Source organism: Peromyscus leucopus, chromosome 22 (assembly GCF_004664715.2).
Source record: "Peromyscus leucopus breed LL Stock chromosome 22, UCI_PerLeu_2.1, whole genome shotgun sequence".
NCBI lineage: Eukaryota > Metazoa > Chordata > Mammalia > Rodentia > Cricetidae > Peromyscus > Peromyscus leucopus.
In genome coordinates this window covers 5997546-6014354 of record NC_051081.1, presented here as the reverse complement: position 1 = coordinate 6014354, position 16809 = coordinate 5997546, and the positions used below count along the sequence as shown (strand labels likewise).

At 39.6% G+C, this 16809-nt stretch overlaps 1 long non-coding RNA gene and 1 pseudogene across 4 annotated transcripts; one reads left to right on the top strand and one right to left on the bottom strand.

The window, feature by feature from the left end:
- LOC114684911 overlaps positions 1-16809 on the top strand; it is a 278504-nt pseudogene that overhangs the window by 139823 nt on the left and 121872 nt on the right.
- Positions 618-15121, bottom strand: LOC114684919. 4 transcript variants are annotated; one of them, XR_005089704.1, is made up of 8 exons: positions 14957-15121; positions 11732-11792; positions 10879-11003; positions 6617-6865; positions 6100-6242; positions 4980-5139; positions 3674-3849; positions 618-2040 (listed from the first exon to the last, which is right to left on the bottom strand). It is a non-coding gene; the product is annotated as an uncharacterized LOC114684919 (long non-coding RNA). The 4 variants fall into 4 exon arrangements; XR_003733421.2 differs by lacking the exon at positions 6617-6865 and having other exon boundaries at positions 14957-15120; XR_003733423.2 differs by lacking the exon at positions 6617-6865 and having other exon boundaries at positions 5056-5139; positions 14957-15119.

Here is a 16809-nt window from a genome sequence, read left to right as displayed (position 1 = left end):
AGAGTCCTTTTAATGCTTTTGCAGATGGCTCTTCAAGAGGACAAGAAACATGTTTTACATATAAACTCCACATGCTCCTCAAAAAGGGTTATACTCACACCTAGCTGTACAGTTCAACTGTATGAATTTGCTGTAACCAAACAGCTGTTAGACAGCCCTGACCATTGAACACTTTAATGGACTCTGCATACTGTACTCAATCAGTTCCTCTATTAGAAATTGCAAGATTTAATCTACAATTATTTCTGTCCCTTCAGACATCTATAAAAAAATGAACTCATCATTTTTTTCATAACTCATAATCATGCTCATCCTAATTTGCCAGATGCATAAACATCCACCAATGTTCAAGCCAATGGACTGGTCTTCTCCTTGCTCCTAGTTTTTTCTTTCCAGGAAGAGAAATCCCATACCAGGCTGCTCAAGAATCTAATGAATCTTCATCAAAATGCAAATTCTTTACAGGTAAAATTCTCTTTGCCTTGTGAGCAAGCTCAGCAAATTATCAGGCCCCATCTTCTTTTTTTTTTTTTTTTTTTTTTTTACTTTTTCAAGACAGGGTTTCTCTGTGTAGTTTTGGTGCCTGTCCTGGATCTCGCTCTGTAGGCCAGGCCAGCCTCAAACTCACAGAGATCCTCCTGCCTCTGCCTCCCAAGTGCTAGGATTAAAGGCATGTGCCACCACAGCCCAGTGCCCCATCCTACTTGTTTTTTACTCTGCTGTCATTAACTAATCATTGGGTGTTAAATCCAACACCATTTGGCAAACAGAAATTACCCATATCTTAGAATTTGGTCATTTAAAATATATTCACATAAGTCGATAGCTTTTCAAATATGACCCTTGCTTCTGTTTACAGAGGTGAAACAACCTCCGATGCCATTAGGCATTTGTTATACAACTTCCCCTTTTGTTCCTAACACAACAAATAAAAACTGATAATGACCCTGATTATACCAGCGAACACTTTAGTCAATTTTGCAGCTTATGGACTGTTAATCATGTTACTGAAATCCCTTACAATCCACAAAATCAAACTGCTGAGGAACTATAATATCAAATACTTAAATGAGAAAAACTTAAAATGAAAAGGGTGTGTATATACCCACCAAAATCCCCCATAATACGCTGCATCTACCTATCTTAACTTTAATTTTTTCATTTTAAAGGACAATGCTTCTACTGCTGCCCAAAAGCATTTTCCCCTACAGGAGACAGAGTCTAAAGAATAGGGTAAATGGAAAGACCTAAAGACAAAACAAAGGAAATGTCCTGATGTCCTACTAACATCAGGGTGAGGTTATGCTTGTATCTTTCCAGATTCTTCTGACCCTAGACCATTACCCATTTTAGAGGAGATGTCACATGTACTCTATGGCCTGCTGACCTCTATGCTATCTCAGAGACCACATTAAATTCTAGACTTTTACATATAGAAGCCCCCCATGGTCACATGGACTTTGTAATAGTGTTTCTCTGCAGTCACACCTTAAGCTCTGTTGTGCAACTGGAAGTGGAATGACTATGGGAACTGTTGTTAGTATAGAGACGCGTCCCCAAATTCTACTGTGTTTAAATATGCCTACAATAAGATGCCTCGTATTAGACTCCCCAGAGTCTGATGCAAGTTGACAAAGTCAATCTGAGCCAGGTTTTCACTCTCATCTCTTCCTGTGGTTGGCTTCCCTGACACCTGCAGTGACACCCTCACTAATCTCTGATGTTGACTTCATTCTTGCTGGACAAAGAACAGATTTTTGTATGTTACTGATTGAACTTTCTCCCAGAGATAACTGTGAAGAACCTGAATTCTGGCCAAGGAAATATTTGTTGGAGTGTAAAGGCAGTATTCTGCCATAACTCTAAATACATCCTCTTGTTTTCAAGGAACTTCTGGCCAGTGCATTGTCCTGGCCTGGTGTCAGTTCAGCAAATCTCCTTCATTTCCCCCTTTTTGAATAGCCAAATTTTATAAAGTTATGTTGAATAGAGCTGCTCGATGTGGAGTCATTTCTTGATGTTGGGAGGTTTTGTTGCAGACTGTTAAAAATAACAAAGGCAAGCAAACAATCAATATAAACATTATAGATAGGAAGGGCTTGAAACTTAAGTTGATGAAACGGATTTAACTTCCCCAACCCATTAGCAATACTCTCCAATATCCATAGCCAATATACTATCCATGGTAGTCCATGCAATGTTCTGCCAATATGGGATTATTTCATTTCTTGAGTCATATTGCCAAGATTTAATAAATGTTTTCTATCCTTGTCCCAAGGGAACAAGGTCCCATGCCAATGCACATGAGTAACAGAACTGAGTCACAATCCAGTCACATCTTAATGATAATTGTCTTTGTAAGCTAACAATTTCATCACCTAACATAACCACAGCAGATTCTGTATCAGTGATTTCAGTATGCAATATACTATCTATATGTCTTTGAGTGGTCCTTAATTTCTTTTTCTAAATTAGAATGCCATCTTTGAATTTAATGTACATTTTGCATGCTTTGATAAAGGACTACTTTTTCTTCATTTAATCCAATACATGATGAAGCATAAACATGGAGAAAGATTCTTCTCAGGCTTGATCCATCTGTACAGCCATTCAAACACCAATTTGGGCTCAACGTACATAAATGCTCTGGAAGCTCAAAATGGTAGGAGTACGAACATTTAAACATATATATAAAGAAAAATTGAAACAAGATATATATCCTTAAGATTGATTTCAAGTAGTTTTCCCAATCATAAATCAATAAGGAAGATGAACACATGCCATAGTATTATGAGCTACATTTTTTTTTGTGCAAGGGAACATAGTTTCATTGTTAGATATATTTCCCCATAGATTCTCCTTCCAAGACAAAATCTTACCCAATGCTGATATTAGTTTCCATAGATATTTTTGTGTAGCTCCTCCTTCTAAACGAGGAGAGGTGGGGAACATCCTGGCTCTTGCCATACTAACACCTCAGAACCATTACTATGGGTGGTGATGGTATTATTTTTACAGAACCATCTTAATTCTTTGCCTTGCAATTTGGTGTGAGCACAAACTACAAGGCTCCAACCAATGACACTACCATCAGAAGTATAACAAGAACTTGCACCACTGGCCCCCAACATTGTTCCCAATGTACCTATTCACTTACCTCTGAGACAACAGGAGTCAGGCAAGGGAGAAAATGAGGTGGGATCAAAAGATCTCTAGTAATATTTCCTTTAAACCCTTTAGCTACTAAAACGAACATGGTCTTCTTCCCTTCATTTTTTGTTACATTATGAATAATAGATAACTTTCCACTATATAAAATTCTAAACAATGAACTTTATGCCCAAAAGAAATAGGAAGTCCTTCTATTCCTATATCATAAAATGAAATTAAATTTAAACACTCTTCATTGGATGGCAAAGAACCTTCACTGTCATAGGATCCTTGAATCCAATTAGAGTCATTAATATAAATTGGAATACTGGAATCCCCCCAGTGAACCACTGGGTTTAAGGGAGGGTTAGGAATAGAAGCCCAAGAAGAAAATATTTTTGCCTCACTTACTTGAACAGTGGTGATCACTAACATGGCCAAGAACAAGGATTCAGGTGTTTTATCTAGCCCCACCCATATAATGAACCATCTCTTCTCCTTCATTGGCTAATTTTTTACCTACCTCCAGGTAGGAAAGATACAGTTGATTTTTAGAAGGTGATGGTATGGCAATAATTCAGGGAGTCCGACCCAAAGTCAGATGAGCCATTTCTTCAGGAGACAAATCAGGGTCAAGCCATGGTCACTTACTCATCTTTTAATTTCCGCAATCTGTCTGAAATCAACAATCACCTCTATCTGTGGAAACACAATCATACCCTTTTCACATTTATAACATTCCCATTAAAATATTTCCTTTTTTCCATTGAAGACATTCTTCCCCTACAAATAGGATGTAGTACATCATGCTCAATACTTTCTCCAATAATAGACTGACAATGAATTTTGGCAGGCATAAGATCATTATCATTATGATTCATAAAAGTTAGTAAATAGTGAGTCAAATAGGATGTTCACAGGATTAAGGGCTGTCTTTCCCCCTTTTGGTTTAATTAACATGCTTTTAATTTTCTGTTAGTTCTTTCAATGATGGCCTGTCCCTGAGGACTATAGGGGATATCAGTAATATGTTTAATATTTCAATGCTGTAAAACATTTTGTGACATATAAACTGGAACATTATCTGCCTAATTTGTTAAGCAACAGGCATATACTTAAAGCTTTTTAAAAATGTTGGGGGCTGGAGACATGGCTCAGTGTTTAAGAGCACTGATTGCTCTTCCAGAGGTCCTGAATTCAATTCCCATCAACCACATCATGGCTCTCAATCACCTGTAATGAGATCTGGTGCCCTCTTTTGGCCTACAAGGACACATGCAGACAGAACACTGTATGTATAATAAATAAATCTTTAAAAAAATGTAATATAACTAATGAAGCCTTTTTATTACTTAAGGCAGTGCCCCATTGAAATGCTGAAAATGCATCAATACAATGATGTATATATTGTATCCTTTCAAAAACTTTTCTTTGTTTTTAACAAGGGGTTTCCCTGTGTCCCTCTGGCTGCACTAAACTCATGCTGTAGACCAGGCTGGCCTTGAACTCAGATATTCACTACTTTTGCTTCCCAAGTGCTGGAATTCAAGGCATGAGCTACCACTGCATACCTACAAAAAATTTTAATGTTCATTATATCCATTAACAATACCTCATTCTATATATTACCCCTGCGGTAGTTACCAGAAGGCAGTCAAGCCTATGAAAAGTTTGGCAAGTTTCACAACATGAACTTGTTGATTTTGCCATTTTTTGAGTTAAGGGAACTCTTCTTCTTAAGGCTCTCCATTTAGAATGTGTATCTGTATGAACTTGATAGTTTCAGGGAAAAAGGTACAAGAATATAATTAGTTAAAGAATCTACTAACCTGTTTCTCAAAATGTATAATTAGAGTCAGGGAGTTGAATCAGCTGAGAAAGTGGCTTGCTGCCAGTATTACTGACCTGAGTTTGCTTCTAACATGGTGAGAACCAATTCTCAAGTTGTTCTCTAACTGCCACCTATGCTCTGTGGCATGCATTCACCCCCTGCAGACACACATAAAATAAACGTAATTATCTTTACACATAGCACATAGTTACAGCTGGTATTCTCTCATTCTAGGGGTTGGGGACAGGCAAACATTGAGGTTCTACCACAATGAGGGGCTTGGGGTATGGTCACCTGTGGAGCCTCTACCTAGACTCTCTAAGACAGGGAATGGGGTGGCTCAAGTGGGGAGCCTTGTCACGGCTGTAGAGGCAATGGGACCTGGAAGAATGGAGCTGATAAATGAGGCAGAGTAAAGTCTGATGCAACAGACAACATCATACAGAGCCCCAAATAATTTATACTCTCAGGATTAAAAAGTGTCACCTCAGTAAAGTTCTCATGCGTTCAAGCTGTTTACAATGAGAAGGAGCTGCACATGGTAAAAGAAGTATTTCCATAGAGGTATGATTATTTAATACAAAAGCAAGAAATACTAAATAATCTCATGTAAATTGATTCCTAACTGCTATCTACGGAAGGAATACAAAAACACATTCCTTTTTTTTTTTTTTTTTTTTTTTTTTGGTTTTTTCGAGACAGGGTTTCTCTGTGTAGCTTTGCGCCTTTCCTGGAACTCGCTTTGGAGACCAGGCTGGTCTCAAACTCACAGAGATTTGCCTGCCTCTGCCTCCCAAGTGCTGGGCTTAAAGGTGTACACCACCACCACCCGGCACAAAAACACATTCTAAGACCAATTCTGTGTTTAAAAGAAACTGAGGTCAAGCCAGGCGGTGGTGGCCTACGCCTTTAATTCTAGCACTCGGGAGGCAGAGGCAGGCGGATCTCCGTGAGTTTGAGGCCAGCCTGGTCTACAGAGTGAGATCCAGGACAGGCACCAAAACCACAGAGAAACCCTGTCTTGAAAAACCAAACATTAAAAATAACAATAATAAAAGAAAAGAAAAGAAAATGAGGTCACTAGACTCTTCATCTTGATTTCTTTAGGGAATACTCACAAACACTCAGAAATGTGTTCACAGTAAGTACTCCACTCCAGGGTGTCATCTCCCCTTTGTATTTTTTAAATGCAGGATATCCAGGGTGGTTTTGATTCAAGATGTTGTAAATAAGTGTCATTGTCATTTCATGCATGAGCATCCTGAAAGCAAGCAAATTAAAACCATAATGAATACTATTAGAACAGTGAAAGCAAGAACAGGAAATCAATATGTATCCGGTACTGTCGGTTACCATTACTGTACTGATCAGAAAAATCTAGAGAATAGCTTGAAAAGAGAATCATATATAAGGAGTTCTGATATCTCAAAAACTTAAGCCCATATTTTCTTTTAAAAGAAAAACAAATGTTATGATGTCCTATGCAAATGAGAAGTGATCCAAATACCAAGGAAAAATTAAATGCAGTCCCTTCCTCAGATGGATAAATGAGTCCATTATGGTCTCAAGTTCCAGTCATAAACAGGCATTAGTAAAGATAACAGAAGCTGGAGAGACAAGTTCAGAGGCACTCACCACAGACACACAGGTCAAAGAGGATAGCATCACCAGAAGGACATTCCGGGGGGACATAGGGCTCTGTGTGTTTCATAGAATAACTTCTCCCTTGATGTTACAGGGCTTTAAAATGGACCCAGGTGAGCAGACATGAATTCTGATGATATGGTCCTTTTGCTCTACAGCTGGAGGTTTGCTATCTTTCTGGTGATTTCTACAGACTCTTTGTACTAAGTCACTGTCCTTGATTGCACAGAGCTGGAGGAGCTAAAGAGAAATTCATAATATTTCAGTAGATGTATGTGCAACGATAGACAAATACCCCTTCCCTACTGTCTTCAGTCATGGGCTTCCAAGTGTCAAACTGTTTAAATGACATCGGCATATTTAAAGGCCATTCAGAATGCTCTGTGGACAAATGTTTGTGAGCTCTCAAATATACATCACATTTGAAAATAATGAACTTAAGAGTGTATAAGGAAAGTGCAAGCATACCCCTTTGTGCTCTGCTTTTTATCCATTTATTTTTTTTTTTTCAGTTTTTAGAGAGTTTCTCTGTGTAACAGCGCTGGCTGTCTGTAACTCGCTTTGTAGACTATGCTGGCCCCAAATTCACAGAGATCCACCTGTCTCTAACTCCCAAGTGCTCAGATTCAAGGCATACACCACCACACCCAGCTCCCCTTTTTATTTTTTAGTAATTGTTGTTTTAATGGTCTATGTGCTCTTTCAATTTTTTCCCTGGCCTTGAGGATTATATGGAATTCCTTTAATATCATTGATACTCTGATCTTTAATGTAATTTTTTTCAAAAATGTGTATTTATTTTTCATCCTAGCTGCAGTTTCCCCTCCCATGTCTCTTCCCAGTCCCTCTCCATCATTCCCCCTCTTTTCCAAATCCCAATCCACTCCTCCTATTTTTTACTCAGGAAAGGGCAGGTCTCCTTTTAGGATCAACAAAACATGGCATATCAAGTTGCCATAAGACTAATTTTTTACTGCTATAGTCTAGTCCAGTTTCAGTTTTTATAGTAGTAGGAATTCCCATAACAAAAAGAGTTTGGATGAGAGAAGAGCATGCTGCAGTACCATTTTCTGAGGATTGAGGTACAGCCCAAAGAAATTTAGAATGTTTATTAATACATATGTAGAGGTATTGCATCCAAGATACAAGAGCAAAGTGAGTGACATCCCTTTGCCATACTTCATTAGCACTTTTACCTCTGGGACTAATTCCAGCTATGTGACTATGACAGTGTCAGGGACACAAACAGGACATCCCTGCACTATTTGTCTCACTTCTCTGAATGGGATGTGGCACTGTACATGAAGAAATTATGGAGAAGTAAAAATAGGGCAGGTTAATGCATCACCCTGCTGATTTCTTTCTGCAACAAAACCAGGGAGGTTAGCGTGTGCATGAGAATGAGTAATGAATAAAGGATGTGTGCAGGCTTTAACCAGAGGTAGCAGGAGGAGCGTAACAGAAAGGGAAGATGAAACTGAAGCAGTCTGTACTACTGGAGTGGTCCTACAACATAAGGACACAGAAAAATGACATTAAAGGGTTTATGAATTAACCATACTAGATTAATCAAAACAGACAGTTCACCCTTTGGACTGAGGAAAAAGAAGAATTAAGAGACTGAAGAATATTTGGACCATAAATCTCCCTACTGCATTAGATAAGCTATTATCAGTAAAATAAGTATCTGCCTGTGGAATGGGAGGTTTGACAATTTTTATAATCACAAATTCAGCTCTCATGATAAAAATCTCATAGCTTGCCAGTGGAAAATGATTTTGTATTCTTCTATAGCAATCTACAAATCAAATCTGAAAATCCATAGGGTTACATAAAACTTTTTCTTCTTTTTTCTTTTTTTGGGGGGTGGGGTGGGGGAGAGTAATTGAAACAGGACTTCTCTGTTTAACCCTGGAAATCTTTATGTAGATCAGGCTGGACTCAAACTCACAGAGACCCACTTGACTCTGCCTCCAAAGTGCTAGGATTAAAGGCATATGCCACCACTGCCTAGGTGAGGTGTATAACACTATTTAAAACTGAGTCAGCTATAATACAATACAGCAAGTATCAAATCCATATAATTGTTGACATAAGTTCTTCTGATCTAATAATTGAGCAAGAATAGTAATATAAGCATATGGTATTTTATGGCCCTTATCATGTAAATAAATCGTTTCCAGAGGTTTATCCTCTTGTGCTATAACACCTATAGGAGACAATTTAGTGGGAAATTAAGTTGAAAGGCAGTGAAGGATCCACATGATACACAAATGTCTCTTTTAGTCTGGATTCAAATAGCTACAGTTCTTCCCTTGCCTCTAGAGATAAGATGTGAGAATGGTTTGATGCTGTTTCTCCTTCTAGAGTTTTAAACAGGTTGGTTAGTGCATAATTAAGTGTTAAATATTTTATTTTGCAGCAATTGACTTGAAATACCAAGTGCATTTCAAAAGATGGGAAAGGAATTGGTGAACAAATTCCTTTTCTCTGCATACCCTAGCTTGCCTGTGTTGTAACACTGGCTTTGTCATAGGCTTTCCTAAGTTCTCCTCAGAAACCGGAGGGAATTTAAGATTACATTGTTTATCCAATTCCTCACCCTGTGCTTCAGGGCCATTTTCAGGTAATGGAGGATATCTATCTAAAAGAGGCTACAGTAAGGGATCTGGGACAGTTATCATCATCATCATCTTAGCTTTTGTGGTGAAATTTTTACTTTTGATTTTGCATGAACAGGGAAGATATTCTTTTTTGTCTCATTTACCAATCTTAAGGTTTAATCATCTATTTTTATTCATTCAAGGACTTTGTTATCTCTTCCTCCTGATTAATATCCTCCTTATCTTCCTTAAGTATTTCTATAACAGTCTGAACAGTCAAGTGACCCCAAACTACCAGGGAATCTTTCCCCCTTGTTTATATGCTCTTTCAATATTCTTTAAGACTCTGTGCCATACTTCTTCATCTCAAGTTCCTTCTTCAGGAAAACTGGGATTTTAATCAAAAGCAACTTATAAGCAATCTAGTAGATGTGATTTTAATACTTATGTTTTTCCTTTTCTTAAAAAGTGATGCATAAACTCAACATAATGCAAAGCCTTCCTTGGTTTATGCCCTATTATTCTCACTCACTTCCTTCTGTGAGGGTCCCCAATCCCTTATCTCTTGGATGATTTCAGGTCCCTGTTCCAGCAACCACTTACCATGACTCTAGAGGTAGGGGAGCTGGTAGAACAGAACCAATACAAGCAGTAAACTCAAGTCTTGTATCAGAAACAAATTTGTACAGAGTTGCAGACAATTTGTACTCTGTTGGTTACATGAGTAAATTTCTCATGAGTTCAATCTGTAGACAATCACAAGGACTAGTCATGCATGGCAAAAATGTTTTTCTGTAGAAACATATAATGATAGTCTGACATTTAATGGAATAAGGAAAGCAAGCAATAGTGAGTAATCTTAGGTCTACTCTCTCCTATCTGCTACACCTAGGAGGAACAAGGAAACACATTCCAAGAACAAACCCCTGTTTTGAAGAAAGTAAGGTGATAAGACTCTTGTCTTGTATTCTTAGTATTCCCACAATACTCAGAATTCTCCTCACAGGGCTCCATTCCAGAAACGTGTTCTCACAATACACTGAATTAAATTTTCATTTTAATTTTGTAAAATACTGATGAAAGCCTTTTTTACAAGGCTGAGTCATATATATAGATATATAAATATATTTATTTTATATATACTATATAAAATATAAAGATATGCAAGTGATAAATGTTTTCAATTGTATGAAGTCTTTCATAAAACCAAAGAGAAGCTTGGAATGTTAAAAAATTTACAATGGGGTTAATGCTCATAGGGTTTTACTTCTAAATGAGTTCCTTCCTGTAAATAGACCTAAACATTTTTTCATGTTTATTACATTCATAGGTTTTCTCTTTATTAGGGGGTCTTATATATGTTTTAAGATAGCTGTGATGGTTAAAGGTTTAGTACATGGCTCATACTTATCTCTTCCTTTTCCCATATAAGTTCTTTCACATCTTTGATGAAAATTGAAAAAAACTCAGATCTTTACCACCATGCATTCATAATGTTTTCTGTAACGCTCCATGTGTAATGTGATCCAGGACAAACCAAAGAATTTCCACATTCCTTGTCCTCACAAGGTTCTTTTCCAAAGTGAGTCTGTTCATGTATTCCCACTGAAGTTGGAAAACAAATTAATAGTAAACTTGTATCACACTTACCAAGTCTATGCATAGTGAGGACTACTATATATTTTCTAAATGTTCTGGAAGACACAGCAGTACATTGTTTCTTTTCATGCTGCTCAGGATCACATGGTTTGTATCAGGAGTGACAGATGATACACCTAGTAAAGGAAGAATAACAAATAAAACTTTTCACACTTCATTCAAACATTTAACTTTTTGTTCCTCATAGAGATGTGGTATAAGGGATTAAGGTCTTTCCACCAAAGCAACCTTCTTGACTCTCAAAAACTGTCCCTCTCATTAAACTATGGTAAGTCACTTCAAGTATATGAGTAACACTCCTTTAATATGTTTGATTTGCTTATCAAAGTCTTGGACATACACTGATCCCCTAATCAAGGTGTGTACCTTTTGCTAAACTTGAATGGTATGAAACTAAATGACTGAAAGTTCTTCAACTTTGTGTGTGTGTGTGTGTGTGTGGTTTTTTGAGACAAGGTTTCTCTGTATAACATCCCTGGCTGTCCTGGAACTCACTTTGTAGACCAGGCTGACCTCAAACTCACAGAGATCCACCTGCCTCTGACTCACAAATTCTAGGATTAAAGGCGTGGTCCACCATGTTCAGCTGTCAACATGGTTATTTCAGGGCTATGATTAAACCCATGACATCTGCTCAAGTATTATTTCCTTGTCTTCTTTCTTAGACATATGGTTGGCAAACAGGGATCAGCTATCTCACATGAGGTACATGGTACTAAGAGAATTTAAGAGTCATCAATACACGTGAAGCTGTGCTTTTTACACTGTTGCTTTTCCTGAAAGTTCAAGGCACATTCAATTTTTTTCATAGGCACATTTCTATTAGTTTTCATATGAAAATTACCTTTCATGTCTTCTAGAACTTTGACAATGCTCTTCAATGTTGTGGTCTTCCCATTTGTAGCCTAAAATATAGTACCAGAAAATATATGACATATTGAAAATTTGTCTATGTTCAGTGAACCTTAGAAACAACCATATTTTTCTTCTTTCACAATCAAAATCACAGGAGCACCAATAACCAAGAAACTCCTGTCCTCCTTTTTTTAAAAAAAAGTGACTCACATTTATACCTATAGCAATGAGGATTCTGTAGGTTTCCAGCATGCCATCTGTGTATAGACTGTGCTAGGAAGGGCTCAGCAAAGCCTACTCCTCCCTCATTACATTCGATTACTACATCCAAAAAGAATCCAAATATGTATATAAAAGAAAGGGTGATACTGACTGCATTGTATACGTACCCTTTTTTGTTGTTGTTGTTGTTTTCGAGACAGGGTTTCTCTGTGTAGCTTTGTACCTTTCCTGGAACTCACTTTGGAGACCAGGCTGGCCTCGAACTCACAAAGATTGGCCTGCCTCTGCCTCCCAAGTGCTGGGCTTAAAGGTGTGCAATGCCACCACCCGGCATGTATACGTGCCCTTTACTGAAAATAAGTTTATGTAATGTGTGCTCAATGCATTTAGTCCATGTCACAGAATTTCAAATGCAAACACAAACTCATTTTAGAAAGCAAGCAGGAAAGAAGGATCATGGCTCTTATGGGATTATGGTCCACTGAATAAGATATGATATTGTAAAGTGAAAGACTATTAAAGATACACAGAGAGACATTCAAAGAGATTAATGCTATTGAGTATACATCAGCAAATTTGTATCAAAATTATTAACTTCAGAACATAATGGACAAAATGGACAGGGTGGTACACACCTTTAATCCCAGACCTCAGTTGGCAGAGGCAGGTGAATATCTATGGTTTCCATGCCAGCCTGGTGATTTCCAGGAGAGCTAAAGCTACATATTGAGACCCCGACTGAACAAACAAACAAACAGCAAACTATAAAGCTAATATACTTCTACAATGCAATGCATTTGTAATAAGTTACTGCCTGACAGATTAGAGAATTCTCAAAAATACTGGCGGAAACTGCAGGACTGCAGGTAGCTCCTGGAAGGAGGAGACAAGGAAAGGGTCACAGAGACCATCTGTGCATAAGGAAGTTGTGGAACTGCAGGAAAAGAGAAGTGTCTTCTTGACAAGAATTTCAATAAGGGTGTCTCCAAGTAGAATGAAAGACTTGTCTGAGAAAATTTCCCAAATCACAGAGAGACATCCCTTCACATGTGATCAGGGATGAGAGCAGGGTGAGAGGAGACTTGTGGGACACTGGTGTGGCTTTTGTAGTAGTAGCTGACAAAGCAGGCAGCTCTAGAGTGACACCTAACCAGTAAGCAGGGCAGGAGGGGAGAGAGCAACCGGGGCTTTGGGGAAAAGGTAGATAGTGTCTTTAGCAGGTGTCCATGCGGGCTTAGAGAAAAATCACACTCCACACACCAATCCTTTGTCTTACTGCAATGGAGAGACCACTCCATGACTCAAATGGGTAGTTTCAGGACTGTGTGGTACTACAAACCTTTAATCCAAGCATTGAGGAGATTCAGGGGACAGAAACACCAAGGCCTGTAGGCTACACACTGGGTTCGAGGCAACCATAGAACACCCTCCTAGAGCTAAAATAAAGAAAATTCTCTTCAGTAATTACACGCCTCCAGCTCTACCTAACACACAAAGAGGAGCTGGCCAGAAACAGATTTGCTGACTCACATACCGCAAATGTTGCTTACTGTGCTCTGGCTATCATGGCTTGTTCAGTTTGCTTCCTTAGACAATTGGGAGCACCTGCCCAGGGTGGGACCACCCACAGTGGAATCGATGTCATTACATCAATTATTAAGCAAGAAAATACCCTATAGATTTTCCTATAGGCCAGTCTGACTCTAGCTTGTATCAAGCTGACCAAATCTAACCAGCATACCTCCTGAGTCATCTCCCAACCCCCCTAAGGCAGATTTTTAAGCAAACCTCAATTCTCTTAACATTTGATTTTCGGTGTGTGTCTGTGTGCGCACACACATAAACTTTTGAAAATATTATGTTTAGGACTGGAGAGATGGCTCAGCAGTTATTGCTCTTGTACAAGACATGAGTTTAATTCCCTGCACTAACATGGTGATGCACAATCATGCCTACATCCCGTTGCAGGGCATCCAATGCTCCCTTCTGTCTTCAGTGGGCACCAAACACACAGATGGTGAACATACATACATGCAAGCAAAACACTCATACACATGAAATAAACAAATGTTGAAAAACTAAAACACATACCCTCATATCTCTCATATGATTCTGTAGATAAAACAGCCAGAAATACAAAGAAATGTGACAAATATCTGCAGCCAAAACTACAACTGTAATTAAAAGAATCAAGGAACACAATAAAAGGAGGAAAATGTCAGGAATGTAGACAGGAAGCCTCAGTTTTATTTCAGTACTGAATTTAAGCTATAAACGCAATAAAAGTCCAATAAAAACGCTAACGATTTATACTATGAACAACAGAAAACCGATGGCAAAAAAAGTCATCAGGAATGAAAAAATGATCAACACAAGAGTGAATAAATAGCACACACAGTTACAACATCTAACTTCACAACTTCACAGACACCTGAAAAAAAGTCTGTACTGTCTGAGAAAGAAGAGATCAACAGAACCTAGGGGAAAACTTCGACATAAAAACACAGTTAATGTATAGTTCATCGTGACACATTACAACAGGAGACCTAGTAAGTCTGACCTTACCACCCACGTGCACATCTGTTAATGTCACAGGCATTATGCCCTGCACAGAATTAACTGCAGACGGATCCTACATCTGAATGTTCAGTGCCAAGTGCAGAACTTCTAGAAGACACTACAGTGACCAGGGCTCTGCGAGTTCAGAAATTTGCCTTCCAGGGCGCCAAGCAGCGCATGCGTGCACGGTGAAGTCGCAATAAGCAGGTAATCCACACACAGAGTACTCCCCCTACCCCATCCCCATGTCATGCGCAAGTGCAGACCAAAGGTGGAAGTTATTCAGAGGTCGTCAGGAAAAGGAACAAGGGCAGCAGGGACCTCAGGGACCACACGGGCACCGCGTCAGGCCGCCGATTCTCACTGCCTCTGGAGGACCCCACACCAGCTCCCTTGGCTCCTCCCTGCGTGGGGACAGCGACCCCGTGCTTACCATGGCGGATTCCGAGCTCACCCCGCTCTCCTAAAAGCCCCGGCAGCGGGTCACAGTCCAGCACACGGATCAGGAGAGTAGCCCGCACTCAGGGAGCCACCGAGTCTGCAGCATGGCGGAACAGAAGTTTCCGCCCCTATTCTGGCTGGCTGTCCATCTTGAGGTCCTGATTGGCTAGTGATGCCTGAGTGACAGGGACAGCTCCCTTAGAGAGTTTCCCAACGGCACAGCAGTTAACAATCCTGAAGTCCACTCCAAGCACAGAACTGCCCCCAGACTTGCAGAGAATGGCACTGCAGCGGAACTTGGGCCTGCACTGCAAAATCGTCCCTACACTTTTCCTACAGTCAGTAGGCACTTCACTTTCTTTCTCCTGGGCGCAGGGTGTTAGGTTTCAAACCCCAGACAACCAGCTAAGGAACCCATTTAATATATCAAAGCAATTTTATGAGAATGAACCTAAACTCGGATGTTTACCCAGTAGGGCCAGAGTAAGTGTCTGGACTGGCAAGACCAACCCTGCCACCAAACCCTTTGTAGTGCCATGGCAGCAGCCTGCAGCGTGCAGTGAGGGGCTCCCACCATCCAGCTAGAAATCAAACGGGCAGCTTGAACCTTTGCATGGACCAGGCATGTGCTGAGTCAGACCTCAACTCTTACCAGGTTCCTGGGGGCTGAGGACGCACTTCTGGGGCACCAGTCCCGTTTTGCTATGAAACTGAGAAAGGACAAAAAGAAATCTGCCTATATCTCTGCTAGCCATACCTCAGGCCAGGCTGTGAAAAACGTGTTGTGATTTAAAGAAAGAAACTTTGATTTAACAATAAGCACCAAAAATCTGTTGTCTCTTAAGCTATTATTCTGTAGAAAAAGTCCATCAATGTAAATACAGGATTTTATTCAACTAATCCTCAGGAGATCAAAGTGAGTATTTATACGTAATCATTCCACATTTACTATAGAGCCTCAATATTCTGATGACTAAATTATGCATATTTTACTACTCACTTGATATATGAGTCTACAGGTTTACTTTTCTCTCAATTCTGCATCGTTAGTGGAAATTAAGTAAACCAAATAAGAATAAGCATTTTTACAACATGCTCCTATTGTTTTATTTTCTTTGTCAGAGCCTCACTCTGTAGCCTTGGCTGGTGGGGAACTCACTATGCGGACCAGGCTGGCCTTGAGAACATGAAGATCAGTTTGCCTCTGCTGCAGAGTGCTAAGATTAAAGGCCTGCAAAACCATGCCTGACTTGTATTAATTCTGCACATTTACTCAGTAAATAACAGAAGCTAGGTGTGGCACACAACTGTCCTCTGTACTGAGCACACTGTGACAGGAGGATCACTGTGAGATTTAGGCAGTCCTGGGTTAAAAGAGAGACCCTATTTCAAAACAGCAAATAGCAAAGCATGTGCAGGCTCTGCCACCCCAGCTTTTGGGACCATTAGTGTCAGTCTTTGTCCTGGAGTCCACTTGCATCTATGGCATCCTGGCCTTTGCCCCCCAAGTCCACTGTCCACTTTTTGACATCCCTGTCTGGCATCTGTGACGGTGCTGAAGCAGCAGCCAGCAGCAGTGGCAATGGCATGAAGAATCCCTGTCCAGCTGCTTTACTGCTGTGCTCCACTGCTCTGTAGAGGAATTTTATCCTGTGTCCTGCCTGCAGGCCTTCCGCTGAGGGTTCTTTAAAGCCACAAGAACACTTGACTGGCATGTTCAGTCTGCTCACCGTATGATTTCTGGCTCACTTATCTAGTTTCTTGGGGCTACTCATTTCTACCTGAACTTGGAAACTAGCAGGAAACTAGTCAGATGCTAATGGTGATTAAGAAGTGCTGGACAGT